The sequence below is a fragment of the Scyliorhinus torazame genome, chromosome 23, assembly GCF_047496885.1.
Source record: "Scyliorhinus torazame isolate Kashiwa2021f chromosome 23, sScyTor2.1, whole genome shotgun sequence".
Classification (NCBI taxonomy): Eukaryota; Metazoa; Chordata; class Chondrichthyes; order Carcharhiniformes; family Scyliorhinidae; genus Scyliorhinus; species Scyliorhinus torazame.
Genome location: NC_092729.1, coordinates 15,907,443 through 15,924,667, shown reverse-complemented (window position 1 = coordinate 15,924,667; position 17,225 = coordinate 15,907,443). Strand labels below are relative to the sequence as shown.

The window sequence follows — 17,225 nt, the reverse complement described above, 5'->3', positions numbered from 1 at the left end:
GAACGAGGGACACACACAGAGCGAAGGACAAACAGAGAGCGAGGGACGCACAGAGAGCGAGTGACACACAGAGAGCGAGGGAAACACAGAGAGCGAGGGACAGACAGAGAGCGAGGGGCACGCAGAGCGAGGGACGCACACAGAGATGGACACAAAGAGCGAGGGGTACAGAGAGCGAGGGACACAGACAGCGAGGGACACAAGACAGCGAGGGACACAAGACAGCGAGGGACACACAGAGAGCAAGGGACGCACAGTGAGCGAGGGACACACAGAGCAAGGGACACACACAGAGAGCGAGGGACACACAGAGAGCGACGGACACACAGTGAGCGAGGGAAACACAGAGCGAGGGGCACACAGAGAGCGAGGGGCACACAGAGAGCGAGGGACACACACAGAGCGAGGGACGCACAGAGAGCGAGGGACACACAGAGAGCGAGGGACGCACAGAGAGCGAGGGGCACACAGAGAGCGAGGGACGCACAGAGAGCGAGGGACACACAGAGAGCGAGGGACGCACAGAGAGCGAGGGGCACACAGAGAGCGAGGGACGCACAGAGATCGAGGGACACACAGAGAGCGATGGACAAACAGAGATTGAGGGACACGCAGAGCGAGGGACGCACAGATAGAGGGACACAAAGAGCGAGGGTACAGTGAGCGAGGGACACAGATAGCGAGGAACATAGACAGCGAGGGACACAGAGAGCGTGGAACACACAGAGATCGAGGGGCGCACAGAGAGCGAGGGAAACACAGAGAACGAGGGATACACAGAGATTGAGGGACACGCAGAGCGAGGGGCGCACAGATAGAGGGACACAAAGAGCGAGGGTACAGTGAGCGAGGGACACAGACATCGAGGAACATAGACAGCGAGGGACACAGAGAGCGTGGAACACACAGAGATCGAGGGGCGCACAGAGAGCGAGGGACGCACAGAGAGCGAGGGACACACAGAGATCGAGGGACACAAAGAGAGTGATGGACACACAGACAGCGAGGGACGCACAGAGAGCGAGGGACGTACAGAGAGCGAGGGACACACAGAGAGCGAGGGACACACCGAGAGCGAGGGAAGCACAGAGAGCGAGGGACACACACAGAGCGAGGGACACACACAGAGCGAGGGACAGACAGAGAGTGAGGGACACACAGAGAGCGAGGGACACACACAGAGCGAGGGACACAGACAGAGCGAGGGACGCACAGAGAGCGAGGGACGTACAGAGAGCAAGGGACACACAGAGAGCGTGGGACACACCGAGAGCGAGGGAAGCACAGAGAGCGAGGGACACACACAGAGCGAGGGACACAGAGAGCGAGGGACGCCCAGAGTGCGAGCGACGCACAGAGAGCGAGGGACGCACAGAGAGCGCAGAACGCACAGAAAGTGCAGAACGCACAGAGAGCGAGGGACACACAGAGCGAGGGACACACAGAGCGAGGGACACACACAGAGCGAGGGACAGACAGAGAGTGAGGGACACACAGAGAGCGAGGGACACACACAGAGCGAGGGACACACACAGAGCGAGGGATGCACAGAGAGCGCAGAACGCACAGAGAGTGAGGGACACACAGAGAGCGAGGGATACACAGAGAGTGAGGGACACACAGAGCGAGGGACACAATGAGCGAGGGTCACAAAGAGCGAGGGACACAGAGCGAGGGACACACACAGAACGAGGGACACACACAGACCGAAGGACAAACAGAGAGCGAGGGACGCACAGAGAGCGAGTGACAGACAGAGAGCGAGGGGCACGCAGAGCGAGGAACGCACACAGAGATGGACACAAAGAGCGAGGGGTACAGAGAGCGAGGGACACAGACAGCGAGGGACACAAGACAGCGAGGGACACAAGACAGCGAGGGACACACAGAGAGCAAGGGACGCACAGTGAGCGAGGGACACACAGAGCAAGGGACACACACAGAGAGCGAGGGACACACAGAGAGCGACGGACACACAGTGAGCGAGGGAAACACAGAGCGAGGGGCACACAGAGAGCGAGGGGCACACAGAGAGCGAGGGACACACAGAGAGCGAGAGACACACAGAGAGCGAGGGACACACAGAGAGCGAGGGACACACACAGAGCGAGGGACGCACAGAGAGCGAGGGACACACACAGAGCGAGGGACACACAGAGTGAGGGACACACAGAGAGCGAGGGACGCACAGAGAGCGAGGGACGCACAGAGAGCGAGGGAAACACAGAGAACGAGGGATACACAGAGATTGAGGGACACGCAGAGCGAGGGGCGCACAGATAGAGGGACACAAAGAGCGAGGGTACAGTGAGCGAGGGACACAGACATCGAGGAACATAGACAGCGAGGGACACAGAGAGCGTGGAACACACAGAGATCGAGGGGCGCACAGAGAGCGAGGGACGCACAGAGAGCGAGGGACACACAGAGATCGAGGGACACAAAGAGAGTGATGGACACACAGACAGCGAGGGACGCACAGAGAGCGAGGGACGTACAGAGAGCGAGGGACACACAGAGAGCGAGGGACACACCGAGAGCGAGGGAAGCACAGAGAGCGAGGGACACACACAGAGCGAGGGACACACACAGAGCGAGGGACAGACAGAGAGTGAGGGACACACAGAGAGCGAGGGACACACACAGAGCGAGGGACACACACAGAGTGAGGGACGCACAGAGAGCGAGGGACGTACAGAGAGCGAGGGACACACAGAGAGCGAGGGACACACCGAGAGCGAGGGAAGCACAGAGAGCGAGGGACACACACAGAGCGAGGGACACAGAGAGCGAGGGACGCCCAGAGTGCGAGCGACGCACAGAGAGCGAGGGACGCACAGAGCGAGAGACACACACAGAGCGAGGGACAGACAGAGAGTGAGGGACACACAGAGAGCGAGGGACACACACAGAGCGAGGGACACACACAGAGCGAGGGACGCACAGAGAGCGCAGAACGCACAGAGAGCGAGGGACACACAGAGAGTGAGGGACACACAGAGCGAGGGACACAATGAGCGAGGGTCACAAAGAGCGAGGGACACAGAGCGAGGGACACACACAGAACGAGGGACACACACAGAGCGAAGGACAAACAGAGAGCGAGGGACGCACAGAGAGCGAGTGACACACAGAGAGCGAGGGAAACACAGAGTGCGAGGGACAGACAGAGAGCGAGGGGCACGCAGAGCGAGGGACGCACACAGAGATGGACACAAAGAGCGAGGGGTACAGAGAGCGAGGGACACAGACAGCGAGGGACACAAGACAGCGAGGGACACAAGACAGCGAGGGACACACAGAGAGCAAGGGACGCACAGTGAGCGAGGGACACACAGAGCAAGGGACACACACAGAGAGCGAGGGACACACAGAGAGCGACGGACACACAGTGAGCGAGGGAAACACAGAGCGAGGGGCACACAGAGAGCGAGGGGCACACAGAGAGCGAGGGACACACAGAGAGCGAGGGACACACAGAGAGCGAGAGACACACAGAGAGCGAGGGACACACAGAGAGCGAGGGAGCATAGAGAGCGAGGGACACACACAGAGCGAGGGACACACAGAGCGAGGGACACACAGAGAGCGAGGGACGCACAGAGAGCGAGGGGCACACAGAGAGCGAGGGACGCACAGAGATCGAGGGACACACAGAGAGCGATGGACAAACAGAGATTGAGGGACACGCAGAGCGAGGGACGCACAGATAGAGGGACACAAAGAGCGAGGGTACAGTGAGCGAGGGACACAGACATCGAGGAACATAGACAGCGAGGGACACAGAGAGCGTGGAACACACAGAGATCGAGGGGCGCACAGAGAGCGAGGGACGTACAGAGAGCGAGGGACACACAGAGAGCGAGGGACACACCGAGAGCGAGGGAAGCACAGAGAGCGAGGGACGCAGAGAGAGCGAGGGACACACAGAGAGCGAGGGACACACACAGAGCGAGGGACACACACAGAGCGAGGGACAGACAGAGAGTGAGGGACACACAGAGAGCGAGGGACACACACAGAGCGAGTGACACACACAGAGCGAGGGACGCACAGAGAGCGAGGGACACACAGAGAGCGAGGGACACACCGAGAGCGAGGGTAGCACAGAGAGCGAGGGACACACACAGAGCGAGGGACACAGAGAGCGAGGGACACACACAGAGCGAGGGACACACACAGAGCGAGGGACAAACAGAGAGCGAGGGAAACACAGAGAGTGAGGGTCAGACAGAGAGCGAGGGACACACAAAGCGAGGGACGCACAGAGAGCGAGAGACACAGAGAGCGAGGGACACACAGAGAGCGAGGGACACACAGAGAGCGTGGGACACACAGAGAGCGAGGGACACACAGAGAGCGAGGGACACACAGAGAGCGTGGGACACAGAGCGAGGGACGCACAGAGCGAGGGACACACAGAGCGAGTGGCACACAGAGAGCGGGGGACACACAGAGAGCGAGGGACACACAGAGAGCGGGGGACACACAGAGAGCGAGGGACACACAGAGAGTGAGGGACACACAGAGAGCGAGGGACACATGGAGAGCGAGGGACACACAGAGAGCGAGGTTCACACAGAGAGCGAGGGACACACAGAGAGTGAGGGACACACAGAGAGCGAGGGACACACAGAGAGCGGGGCTGCACAGAGAGCGAGGGACACACAGAGAGCGAGGGTCACACAGAGAGCGAGGGACACACAGAGAGCGAGGGACACAAAGAGCGAGCGACACACACAGAGAGCGAGGGACACACACAGAGAGCGAGGGGCACACAGAGAGCGAGGAACACACACAGAGAGCGAGGGACACACACACACAGAGCGAGGGACACACAGAGAGCGAGGGACACACACAGAGAGCGAGGGACACACACAGAGAGCGAGGGACACACACAGAGAGCGAGGGACACAGAGCGAGGGACACGGAGAGAGCGAGGGACGCACAGAGTGCGAGGGACGCACAGACAGTGAGGGACGCACAGTGAGCGAGGGACACACAGAGAGCGAGGGACGCACAGAGTGCGAGGGACGCACAGAGAGTGAGGGGTACACAGAGAGTGAGGGGCACACAGAGAGTGAGGGGTACACAGAGAGCGAGGGACTCAGCAAGAGCGAGTGACACAGCGAGACCGAGGGACACACACAGAGCGAAGGACAAACAGAGAGCGTGGGAAACACAGAGAGCGAGGTACACACAGAGAGCGAGGGACCGACAGGGAGAGAGGGACACGCAGAGCGAGGGACGCACAGAGAGAGGGTCACAAAGAGCGAGGGGTACAGAGAGCGAGGGACACAGACAGCGAGGGACACAGACAGCGAGGGACACAGAGAGCGAGGGACACACACAGAGAGCGAGGGACACACAGAGAGCGAGGGACACACAGAGCGAGGGACGCACAGAGAGCGAGGGACGCACAGAGAGCGAGGGACACGCAGAGCGAGGGATGCACAGAGAGAGGGACACAAAGAGCGAGGGGTACAGAGAGCAAGGGACGCAGACAGCGAGGTACACAGAGAGCGAGGGACACACAGAGAGCGAGGGACACATAGACATTATCAGGACATTAGGGTTATCGAACTGACCGTTTTCATTCAATCCAAATTGTTTCTTTATAAATTCTAATCTCAGGAATTAACATCAGAAGATTTCAGTGAAAAATCTGCCTGTGAACAACAAGTAAAATATGAAGTGAAACTTTGCAATGAGCTTTGTTTGTCTGGCCAGGAATCTTCTCTCTAAATGGAAGCAGAAATGAAGTTGTGTTTAACTCACATTCTGTGATTTCTTGCTGGTTTTTAATCATTCTATGGAAAGCCTTCGTAAGGCGACAGACGAATAGTTATTCCCAACATGTCAGAAATTCAGAGGGAACAAATGTTAAACAAAGACAGAAATAAGGACAGGACATTGTGAATCTGTGGCTGTCTGCTGAATTAACATAACCATCGACAGGTGAAGTGTTACCTTTGCAGACACAGGAAACACACCGAGGGGGACATTCCTGACAGAAAGTCAGGGGTGGGGTCTGCACACAGGTCACTGAGGAGATCTCAGTCCAAACTGTTTCTAACCATTTCCCAAATGTTTCACAACATTTGTGGCTCTTCCAAAATTGAAGATACTTTGCTGTCTGTATTGTGTGAATCCAGCTGTGAAATATCTTCACTTCAATGTCTTTTCCCCAACACTATCCCCATGTCCCTTTATGTCAATGGGATTTAGAAATCAGTCAATCTCTGCTTTAAACTTGGTGAATATCTTTCCATCTTTGAGAGTGGAGACATCACCAGGAATGTGGGATTAGATCTCCAGTGTTAGGTTGGAGAAACAGGGCTCGTTCGGGTCCTATTGAATCAATCTCTCCTCCGAGGACAGTCCGGCAATCTCCCTGTCAGCCGATTGATCCTCCGCTGCACTCCCTCTCTGGCAACTATATCCTTTCTAAGTTAGGGAGACCGAAACTGTACGCAATACTCCAGGTGTGGTCTCACCAAGGCCTTGTGTAACTGCAGTAAGACATCTCCACTTCTGAACTCAAATCCCTCTTTCAATGAAGGCCAACATATCATTGGTCTTCTTCACTGCTTGCTGCACCCCCCTCTCCACTTTCAGTGACTGGTGTACAAGCTCCATTGGTACATCCACATTGCCCAACATATCACCGTTTAAATTTGACTCTTTCCTTCAGTTTTTGTTTGACACTAACTTGGACAACTGTCCGAATTGTCTCAGTGTTGTGCTCACATAAAATGGCCACCGTTCAGTAACTTAAAATGGCTGACTGCTGATCGTGGATTTGTTTAGACAGATTCCCAGAGAGAGAGATAGAGAGATGCAGAGACAGAGAAGATCGGGAGAATAACAGAATACATTAATTCAATGTTCAGAATCTCCATCTCTGTGTATACTCTGCACAGCGCTGTGGGAATGTAATAATCAGCGCTCACAGAATCATAGAATATACATTGCAGGAGTAGCCCATTTGGCCCATCGAGTCTGCACTGGCCCTCGGAGAGAGCACCCGACCTAAGCCCACGCCTCCACCCTATCCAAATAACCCCAGTAACACCACCTAACCTTTGGGCCACAAAGGGGCAATTTAGCACGGCCAACATCTCCTCACATCCTTCTAGGCCCTAGTGAATACAGGCACAATCATAGAATCCCTACAATGCAGAAGGAGGCCATTCTGCCCATCGAATCTACACCAACCCTCTGACACAGCATTCTATGTAAGCTCAGTCACCCGCCCTATCCCAATAACTCCTTAACCTAATCTAAACAATCTTTCTTGGGCACTAAGGGGTAATTTAGCAGGACCATTCCACCTAGCCTGCACATCTTTGGACTGTGGAAGGAAACCGGAGCACCCGGAGGAAACCCACGCACACACGGGGAGAAACTGCCAACTCCACGTAATCAGTCACACAAGGCCGGAATTTATCCCGGGTCACTGGCACGGTGAGGCAGCAGTGCTAACCACTGTGCCACAGTCAAACCAATCTCTCCTTGTAGGACAGTCCGGCAACCTCCCTATCAGCCGATGACCCTCCGCTGCACTCCCTCTCTGGCAACTATATCCTTTCTTAGTTAGGGAGACCGAAACAGTACACAGTACTCCAGGTGTGGTCTCACCAAGGCCTTGTGTAACTGCAGTAAGACATCTCCACTTCTGAACTCAAATCCCTCTTTCAATGAAGGCCAACATATCATTGGTCTTTTAACTGCTTGCTGCACCCCCCTCTCCACTTTCAGTGACTGGTGTACAAGGACAGCCAGCTCCCTTCCTACATCCACATTCCCCAACAAATCGCTGTTTAAATCAGACACTTTCCATCAGGATTTTGTTGTACCAACGTGTACAAATGTCAGAAATGACTGTGCTGTGCTCACCTAAAATGGCCACCATTAAGTAACTTAAAATGGCTGACTGCTGATCGTGGATTTTGTTCTGACAATACTCCCAGACAGACAGAGAGAGAAGCAGAAACAGAGGGATGGAGAAACTAATAGAAGACATTTATTTGAGATTTTGAAACTCCGTGAATCACGACCAGCAAAGGTGCATCATGGGGTTAGACAAAGATTCCTCTACACTGTGCCCATCAAACACTCCCAGGACAGGTACATCACGGTATTAGATATCGAGCAAGGCTCTCTCTACACTGTGCCCATCAAACACTCCCAGGACAGGTACAACACGGTATTAGATATCGAGCAAGGCTCTCTCTACACTGTGCCCATCAAACACTCCCAGCACAGTTAGAGCACGGGGTTAGATATAGAGTAAAGCTCCCTCTACACTGTCAACATCAAACACACCCAGGACAGGTACAGCACGGGGTTAGATACAGAGTAAAGTTCCCTCTACACTGTCCCCATCAAACACTTCCAGGACAGGTACAGCACGGGGTTAGATACAGAGTAATGCTCCCTCTACACTGTACCCATCAAACACTCCTAGGACAGGTACAGCACGGGGTTAGATGCAGTGTAAAGCTCGCTCTACACGGTCCCCATCAAACACTCCCAGGACAGGTACAGCACGGGGTAAGATACAGAGTAAAGCTCGCTCTACACTGTCCCAATCAAACACTCCCAGGACTGGTGCAGCACCGGGTTAGATACAGAGTAAAGCTCCCTCTACACTGTCCCCATCAAACACTCCCAGGACAGGTACAGCACGGGGTTAGATGCAGAGTAAAGCTCCCTCTACACTGTCCCAATCAAACACTCCCAGGACTGGTGCAGCACCGGGTTAGATACAGAGTCAAGCTACCTCTACACTGTCCCCATCAAACACTCCCAGGACAGGTACAGCACGGGGTTAGATACAGAGTAAAGCTCCCTCTACACTGTCCCCATCAAACACTCCCAGGACAGGTACAGCACGGGGTTAGATACAGAGTAAAGCTCCCTCTGCATTTTTCCTCTCAAACACTCCCAGGAGAGGTACAGCACGGGGTGTGATACCGAGCAGGGCTCTCTCTACACTATACTGTTTCCATTTTCTCACAAATATTTGCTTCTTTTCCAATTCACTTTAATTCTGTGCCATCTCGTTCTTGATCTTCTTAATAGTGGGAACAGTTTCTCCCTGTCTACTCTGTCCGGCACCCCCAAGAATTTGAACACCTCTATCTAATCTCCTCTTGGCCATTTCTCTCCGTGGAGAACAGACCCAACCTCTCCAATCTATCCTCATCACTGAAGTTTCTCATTCCTGAACCATTCTTGTGAACCTCCTCTGCACTCGCTCCAGTGTGTTCACATCCTTCCTATAGTGTGGCGCCCAGAACTGTCCACAATATTCCAGCTGAGGTCTAACTAGTGTCTTGTTTAAGTTCAGCCTTACCTCCTCGCTCTTGTACCAATGCGGAAAATACTGAGCAGGTCAGGCAGCATCTGTGGAGAGAGAAATAGAATGTTGGACCAGGGCGACTGGCAGATAGACAGATAGAGAAAAGTCCACACACACAGTAACACACTTACCCTCACACAGACACCCTGCTCTAAACAGATAGAAAATGCGGCAGGTCACTTCTCCATCAGTAAATGGAAGGAGATTTTGGATTTCTCTTCAAAAGGACCAGCACACATTTAAAAAGAATGGGTGGGTGGGAGGGTTGGTGCTTCCCAATCTTTTGTATTATTATTGGGCGGTGAATTTGGAGAATATTCGACAATGGTGGGGAGAGGAAGAAGCGGAATGGGTACAGGTGGAGTAAGCATCGTGTAAGGGGGCTAGTTTGCAGACTTTCGCTGCGGCCCCACTCCCATTTCCCCCGGGGAAGTTTACACAAAGCCCGGTGCTGGCATCTTCCTTCAACATCTGGAGCAAGCGGAGACGCCATTTTGCTTTGGATAACTTGACGGTGCGAGCCCCTATTTATGGAAACCCCCGATTCACCCCGGCGGCAAGACTGGATACAATATTTAAACAGTGGCATAAAGCTGGGCTGAGACAGGTTACAGACTTGTTGTTGGAAAGTAGATTTGAAGAATTGAGGGAGAAACATAAAATGCCGAGGGAGGTGAAGTTTAATTATCTTCAATGATGAAACTTGGTGAAAAAGGAGTTGTCCTCTTTCGTTGCCTACCAGAGAACAAGCTGCTGGATAAATTGCTCCTCCCAGCTGAGTTGGTGATGGGAGAATGACTAACATTTACAGCTGGCTGATGGACAGAAAGAAAGCAGCGATTGAGGAAATAAAACAAAAGTGGAAGGAAGAGTTGGGTGTGGCGTTGGAATGGGGACTATGGAGTGAGGTTATACACAGGGTCAATGCGACATCTTCACGTGCTCGGATGGGCTTGATACAATTCAAGGATGTACACAGGGGCCATATGACACAGGGACGAACGAGCAGATCCTTCACAGAGGAAGAAGATAAATGTGAGAGTGTAAAGGAGGACCAGTGAACCACGTCCACATCTTCTGGTCACGTCCACGATTATTGGGCTTCTGGCTCTCGCTATTTAAAACAGTAACAAAAGTTGTGGAGGTGGAAATATTACTGGGACCACATGAGGCAATTTCTGGGGTGTCGGAAGTACCGGGACTAATAAATGGGGACGGGGCCGATGTGGTGGCCTTTGCCACATTGATCGCCCGGAGGCTAATTGTATTGGAAGGGAAGTCAGAAGATCCGCCAAAAATATCGACATGGTTGAGGGATATTGCGGAATTCCTTAAACTTGAGAAACTAAAGTTAGCCCTTTGTGGCTCAGGTGGGGGGTTCTGGACGAGATGGAAGCTGTTCTTGTCTCTATTTACAGATCTGTTTGTTGCCAGTGGGTAAGGGGAGGGAAGTGTGAAAAGGTTTAATGGAAAGAAAGGAATAAATCTCAAATGAGGAGAATAGTATTTTGTTTGTGTTGTGACTGATTGTTTGTATGTTGTTATGTCCGTCCTCATCGGAATGATAATATTTTCAAAAAACACAGCAATAATGACCACATTTTTAAAAAATTAGCTCACGGACTGCAAAATGGGTTTGAAGGTCTTGAGTTAAAAGTCTTAAACTTAAAGGTGGGAATGAGGGAGTTAATTCATCCTTTCCACAGGGGACGTGGGGGAATTTTCCACCATGATCACATTTCTGATTGTGGAATCTTACTGTGCAATCAATATGCCTGCTGTCAGTTTGTACAGGTTCAAGTAGAAAGAGAGAAAGAAATCCATCTTCAGAGACTCTGAACTTAATTTTGAAAGTGCCACCATTTTTGGGGCTCTTCCTGTGCACAAGCTGCCTGCAGAATTCCCCAAATTAAAAACAAGGTGAGAGAGGAGCGTGAGGGGCGAGGTAACAGAAAGCAATTCGGGTTATCAAACTGACCGTTTTCATTGAATATAAATTGTTTCATTATAAATTCTAATCTCAGGAATTGACATCAGAGGATTTCAGTGAAAGATCCCATTGAACCTCCTTGTCTGATAAAATGATGTTGTTGCCGATGACCCTGTATTTATTCAGGAATAAACTTTACATCTCACAGAGTGAAAAAATGAAATTGAATCCAAATTTCTCAAGCAGCTCATTCAAGAAATCTGTCCGTGAACAACAAGTAAAATATGAAGTGAAACTTTGCAATGAGCTTTGTTTGTCTGGCCAGGAATCTTCTCTCTAAATGGAAGCAGGAATGAAGTTGTGTTTAACTCACATTCTGTGATTTCTTGCTGGTTTTTAATCATTCTATGGAAAGCCTTCCTAAGGCGACAGACGAATGGTCATTCCCAACATGTCAGAAATTCAGAGGGAATAAATGTTAAACAAAGACAGAAATAAGGACAGGACATTGCTGAATCTGTTGTTATCTGCTGAATTAACATAACCATAGACAGGACAAGTGTTACCTTTGCAGACACAGGAAACACACCGAGGGGGACACTGAGGAGTTCTCAGTCCAAACTTTTTCCAATCATTTCCCAAATGTTTCACAACATTTGTGGCACTTCCAAAATTTAAGATACTTTGCTGTCTGTATTCTGTGAATCCAGCTGTGAAATATCTTCACTTCAATGTCTTTTCCCCAACACTATCCCCATGTCCCTTTATGTCAATGGGATTTAGAAATCAGTCAATCTCTGCTTTAAACTTGGTCAATATCTTTCCATCTTTGAGAGTGGAGAAATTACCAGGAATGTGGGATTTGATCTCCAGAGTAAGGTTGGAGAAACAGGGCTCGTTCGGGTCCTATTGAATCAATCTCTCCTCCTAGGACAGACCGGCAATCTCACCTTCAGCCGACTGACCTTCCGCTGCACCTACTCTCTGGCAACGATATCCTTTCCATGTTAGGGAGACCAAAACTGTACACAATACTCCAGGTGTGGTCTCCGCAAGGGCTTGTATAACTGCAGTAAGACATCTCCATTTCTGAACTCAAATCCCTCTTTCAATGAAGGCCGACATATCATTGGTCTCCTTAACTGTTTGCTTCACCCCCTCTCCACTTTCAGTGACTGGTGTACAAGCTCCATTTGTGCATCCACATTGCCCAACATATCACCATTTAAATTTGACTCTTTCCTTCAGTTTTTGTTTGACACTAACTTGGACAACTGTCCCAATTGTCTCAGTGTTGTGCTCACATAAAATGGCCACCGTTCAGTAACTTAAAATGGCTGACTGCTGATCGTGGATTTTTTTAGACAGATTCCCAGAGAGAGAGATAGAGAGATGCAGAGACAGAGAAGATGGGGAGAATAACAGAATACATTAATTCAATATTCAGAATCGCCATCAAACACTGTTAGCAAAAGTACATCATGGGGTTAGATACAGATTACACATCCATCTACACTGTCCCCATCAAACATTCCCAGGACAGCTACAGAAGGAGAATGTATACAGAGTAAAGCTCCCTCGACACGTCCCCATCAGACACTCCCAGGACAGGTACAGCACGGGGTTAGATAGAGAGAAAAGCTCCCTCTGCACTTTCCCCATCAAACACTCCCAGGAAGGTACAGCACGGGGTTAGATACAGCATAAAGCTCCCTCTACACAGTCCCCATCAAACACTCCCAGGACAGGTACAGCACGGGGTTAGATACAGAGTAAAGCTCCCACTACACTGTCCCCATCAAACACTCCCAGGACAGGTACGCACGGGGTTAGATACAGAGTAAAGCTCCCTCTACACTGTCCCCATCAAACACTCCCAGGACAGTTACAGCACGGTGTTAGATACAGAGTAAAGCTCCCTCTACACTATCCCCATCAAACACTCCCAGGACAGGTACGCACGGGGTTAGATACAGAGTAAATCTCCCTCGACACTGTCCCCATCAAACACTCCCAGGACAGGTACAGCACGGGGTAAGATACAGAGTAAAGCTCGCTCTACACTGTCCCAATCAAACACTCCCAGGACTGGTGCAGCACCGGGTTAGATACAGAGTAAAGCTCCCTCTACACTGTCCCCATCAAACACTCCCAGGACAGGTACAGCACGGGGTTAGATGCAGAGTAAAGCTCCCTCTACACTGTCCCAATCAAACACTCCCAGGACTGGTGCAGCACCGGGTTAGATACAGAGTCAAGCTACCTCTACACTGTCCCCATCAAACACTCCCAGGACAGGTACAGCACGGGGTTAGATACAGAGTAAAGCTCCCTCTACACTGTCCCCATCAAACACTCCCAGGACAGGTACAGCACGGGGTTAGATACAGAGTAAAGCTCCCTCTGCATTTTTCCTCTCAAACACTCCCAGGAGAGGTACAGCACGGGGTGTGATACCGAGCAGGGCTCTCTCTACACTATACTGTTTCCATTTTCTCACAAATATTTGCTTCTTTTCCAATTCACTTTAATTCTGTGCCATCTCGTTCTTGATCTTCTTAATAGTGGGAACAGTTTCTCCCTGTCTACTCTGTCCGGCACCCCCAAGAATTTGAACACCTCTATCTAATCTCCTCTTGGCCATTTCTCTCCGTGGAGAACAGACCCAACCTCTCCAATCTATCCTCATCACTGAAGTTTCTCATTCCTGAACCATTCTTGTGAACCTCCTCTGCACTCGCTCCAGTGTGTTCACATCCTTCCGATAGTGTGGCGCCCAGAACTGTCCACAATATTCCAGCTGAGGTCTAACTAGTGTCTTGTTTAAGTTCAGCCTTACCTCCTCGCTCTTGTACCAATGCGGAAAATACTGAGCAGGTCAGGCAGCATCTGTGGAGAGAGAAATAGAATGTTGGACCAGGGCGACTGGCAGATAGACAGATAGAGAAAAGTCCACACACACAGTAACACACTTACCCTCACACAGACACCCTGCTCTAAACAGATAGAAAATGCGGCAGGTCACTTCTCCATCAGTAAATGGAAGGAGATTTTGGATTTCTCTTCAAAAGGACCAGCACACATTTAAAAAGAATGGGTGGGTGGGAGGGTTGGTGCTTCCCAATCTTTTGTATTATTATTGGGCGGTGAATTTGGAGAATATTCGACAATGGTGGGGAGAGGAAGAAGCGGAATGGGTACAGGTGGAGTAAGCATCGTGTAAGGGGGCTAGTTTGCAGACTTTCGCTGCGGCCCCACTCCCATTTCCCCCGGGGAAGTTTACACAAAGCCCGGTGCTGGCATCTTCCTTCAACATCTGGAGCAAGCGGAGACGCCATTTTGCTTTGGATAACTTGACGGTGCGAGCCCCTATTTATGGAAACCCCCGATTCACCCCGGCGGCAAGACTGGATACAATATTTAAACAGTGGCATAAAGCTGGGCTGAGACAGGTTACAGACTTGTTGTTGGAAAGTAGATTTGAAGAATTGAGGGAGAAACATAAAATGCCGAGGGAGGTGAAGTTTAATTATCTTCAATGATGAAACTTGGTGAAAGAGGAGTTGTCCTCTTTCGTTGCCTACCAGAGAACAAGCTGCTGGATAAATTGCTCCTCCCAGCTGAGTTGGTGATGGGAGAATGACTAACATTTACAGCTGGCTGATGGACAGAAAGAAAGCAGCGATTGAGGAAATAAAACAAAAGTGGAAGGAAGAGTTGGGTGTGGCGTTGGAATGGGGACTATGGAGTGAGGTTATACACAGGGTCAATGCGACATCTTCACGTGCTCGGATGGGCTTGATACAATTCAAGGATGTACACAGGGGCCATATGACACAGGGACGAACGAGCAGATCCTTCACAGAGGAAGAAGATAAATGTGAGAGTGTAAAGGAGGACCAGTGAACCACGTCCACATCTTCTGGTCACGTCCACGATTATTGGGCTTCTGGCTCTCGCTATTTAAAACAGTAACAAAAGTTGTGGAGGTGGAAATATTACTGGGACCACATGAGGCAATTTCTGGGGTGTCGGAAGTACCGGGACTAATAAATGGGGACGGGGCCGATGTGGTGGCCTTTGCCACATTGATCGCCCGGAGGCTAATTGTATTGGCAGGGAAGTCAGAAGATCCGCCAAAAATATCGACATGGTTGAGGGATATTGCGGAATTCCTTAAACTTGAGAAACTAAAGTTAGCCCTTTGTGGCTCAGGTGGGGGGTTCTGGACGAGATGGAAGCTGTTCTTGTCTCTATTTACAGATCTGTTTGTTGCCAGTGGGTAAGGGGAGGGAAGTGTGAAAAGGTTTAATGGAAAGAAAGGAATAAATCTCAAATGAGGAGAATAGTATTTTGTTTGTGTTGTGACTGATTGTTTGTATGTTGTTATGTCCGTCCTCATCGGAATGATAATATTTTCAAAAAACACAGCAATAATGACCACATTTTTAAAAAATTAGCTCACGGACTGCAAAATGGGTTTGAAGGTCTTGAGTTAAAAGTCTTAAACTTAAAGGTGGGAATGAGGGAGTTAATTCATCCTTTCCACAGGGGACGTGGGGGAATTTTCCACCATGATCACATTTCTGATTGTGGAATCTTACTGTGCAATCAATATGCCTGCTGTCAGTTTGTACAGGTTCAAGTAGAAAGAGAGAAAGAAATCCATCTTCAGAGACTCTGAACTTAATTTTGAAAGTGCCACCATTTTTGGGGCTCTTCCTGTGCACAAGCTGCCTGCAGAATTCCCCAAATTAAAAACAAGGTGAGAGAGGAGCGTGAGGGGCGAGGTAACAGAAAGCAATTCGGGTTATCAAACTGACCGTTTTCATTGAATATAAATTGTTTCATTATAAATTCTAATCTCAGGAATTGACATCAGAGGATTTCAGTGAAAGATCCCATTGAACCTCCTTCTCTGATAAAATGATGTTGTTGCCGATGACCCTGTATTTATTCAGGAATAAACTTTACATCTCACAGAGTGAAAAAATGAAATTGAATCCAAATTTCTCAAGCAGCTCATTCAAGAAATCTGTCCGTGAACAACAAGTAAAATATGAAGTGAAACTTTGCAATGAGCTTTGTTTGTCTGGCCAGGAATCTTCTCTCTAAATGGAAGCAGGAATGAAGTTGTGTTTAACTCACATTCTGTGATTTCTTGCTGGTTTTTAATCATTCTATGGAAAGCCTTCCTAAGGCGACAGACGAATGGTCATTCCCAACATGTCAGAAATTCAGAGGGAATAAATGTTAAACAAAGACAGAAATAAGGACAGGACATTGCTGAATCTGTTGTTATCTGCTGAATTAACATAACCATAGACAGGACAAGTGTTACCTTTGCAGACACAGGAAACACACCGAGGGGGACACTGAGGAGTTCTCAGTCCAAACTTTTTCCAATCATTTCCCAAATGTTTCACAACATTTGTGGCACTTCCAAAATTTAAGATACTTTGCTGTCTGTATTCTGTGAATCCAGCTGTGAAATATCTTCACTTCAATGTCTTTTCCCCAACACTATCCCCATGTCCCTTTATGTCAATGGGATTTAGAAATCAGTCAATCTCTGCTTTAAACTTGGTCAATATCTTTCCATCTTTGAGAGTGGAGAAATTACCAGGAATGTGGGATTTGATCTCCAGAGTAAGGTTGGAGAAACAGGGCTCGTTCGGGTCCTATTGAATCAATCTCTCCTCCTAGGACAGACCGGCAATCTCACCTTCAGCCGACTGACCTTCCGCTGCACCTACTCTCTGGCAACGATATCCTTTCCATGTTAGGGAGACCAAAACTGTACACAATACTCCAGGTGTGGTCTCCGCAAGGGCTTGTATAACTGCAGTAAGACATCTCCATTTCTGAACTCAAATCCCTCTTTCAATGAAGGCCGACATATCATTGGTCTCCTTAACTGTTTGCTTC

General features: G+C 50.0%; 1 long non-coding RNA gene across 2 annotated transcripts in view; it reads right to left on the bottom strand.

Moving 5' to 3' along the window:
• LOC140399704 (uncharacterized) overlaps window positions 1-17,225 on the bottom strand; it is a 62,467-nt gene that overhangs the window by 23,257 nt on the left and 21,985 nt on the right. Inside the window, exons 2-4 of one of the 2 annotated variants that reach the window (XR_011937797.1) lie at window positions 14,137-14,186; window positions 11,671-11,713; window positions 9,362-9,411 (exon numbers count right to left, since the gene is read on the bottom strand). This is a non-coding gene — a long non-coding RNA (uncharacterized lncRNA). The remainder of the gene's footprint in view (window positions 1-9,361; window positions 9,412-11,670; window positions 11,714-14,136; window positions 14,187-17,225) is intronic. The other variant, XR_011937798.1, reaches the window with a different exon arrangement.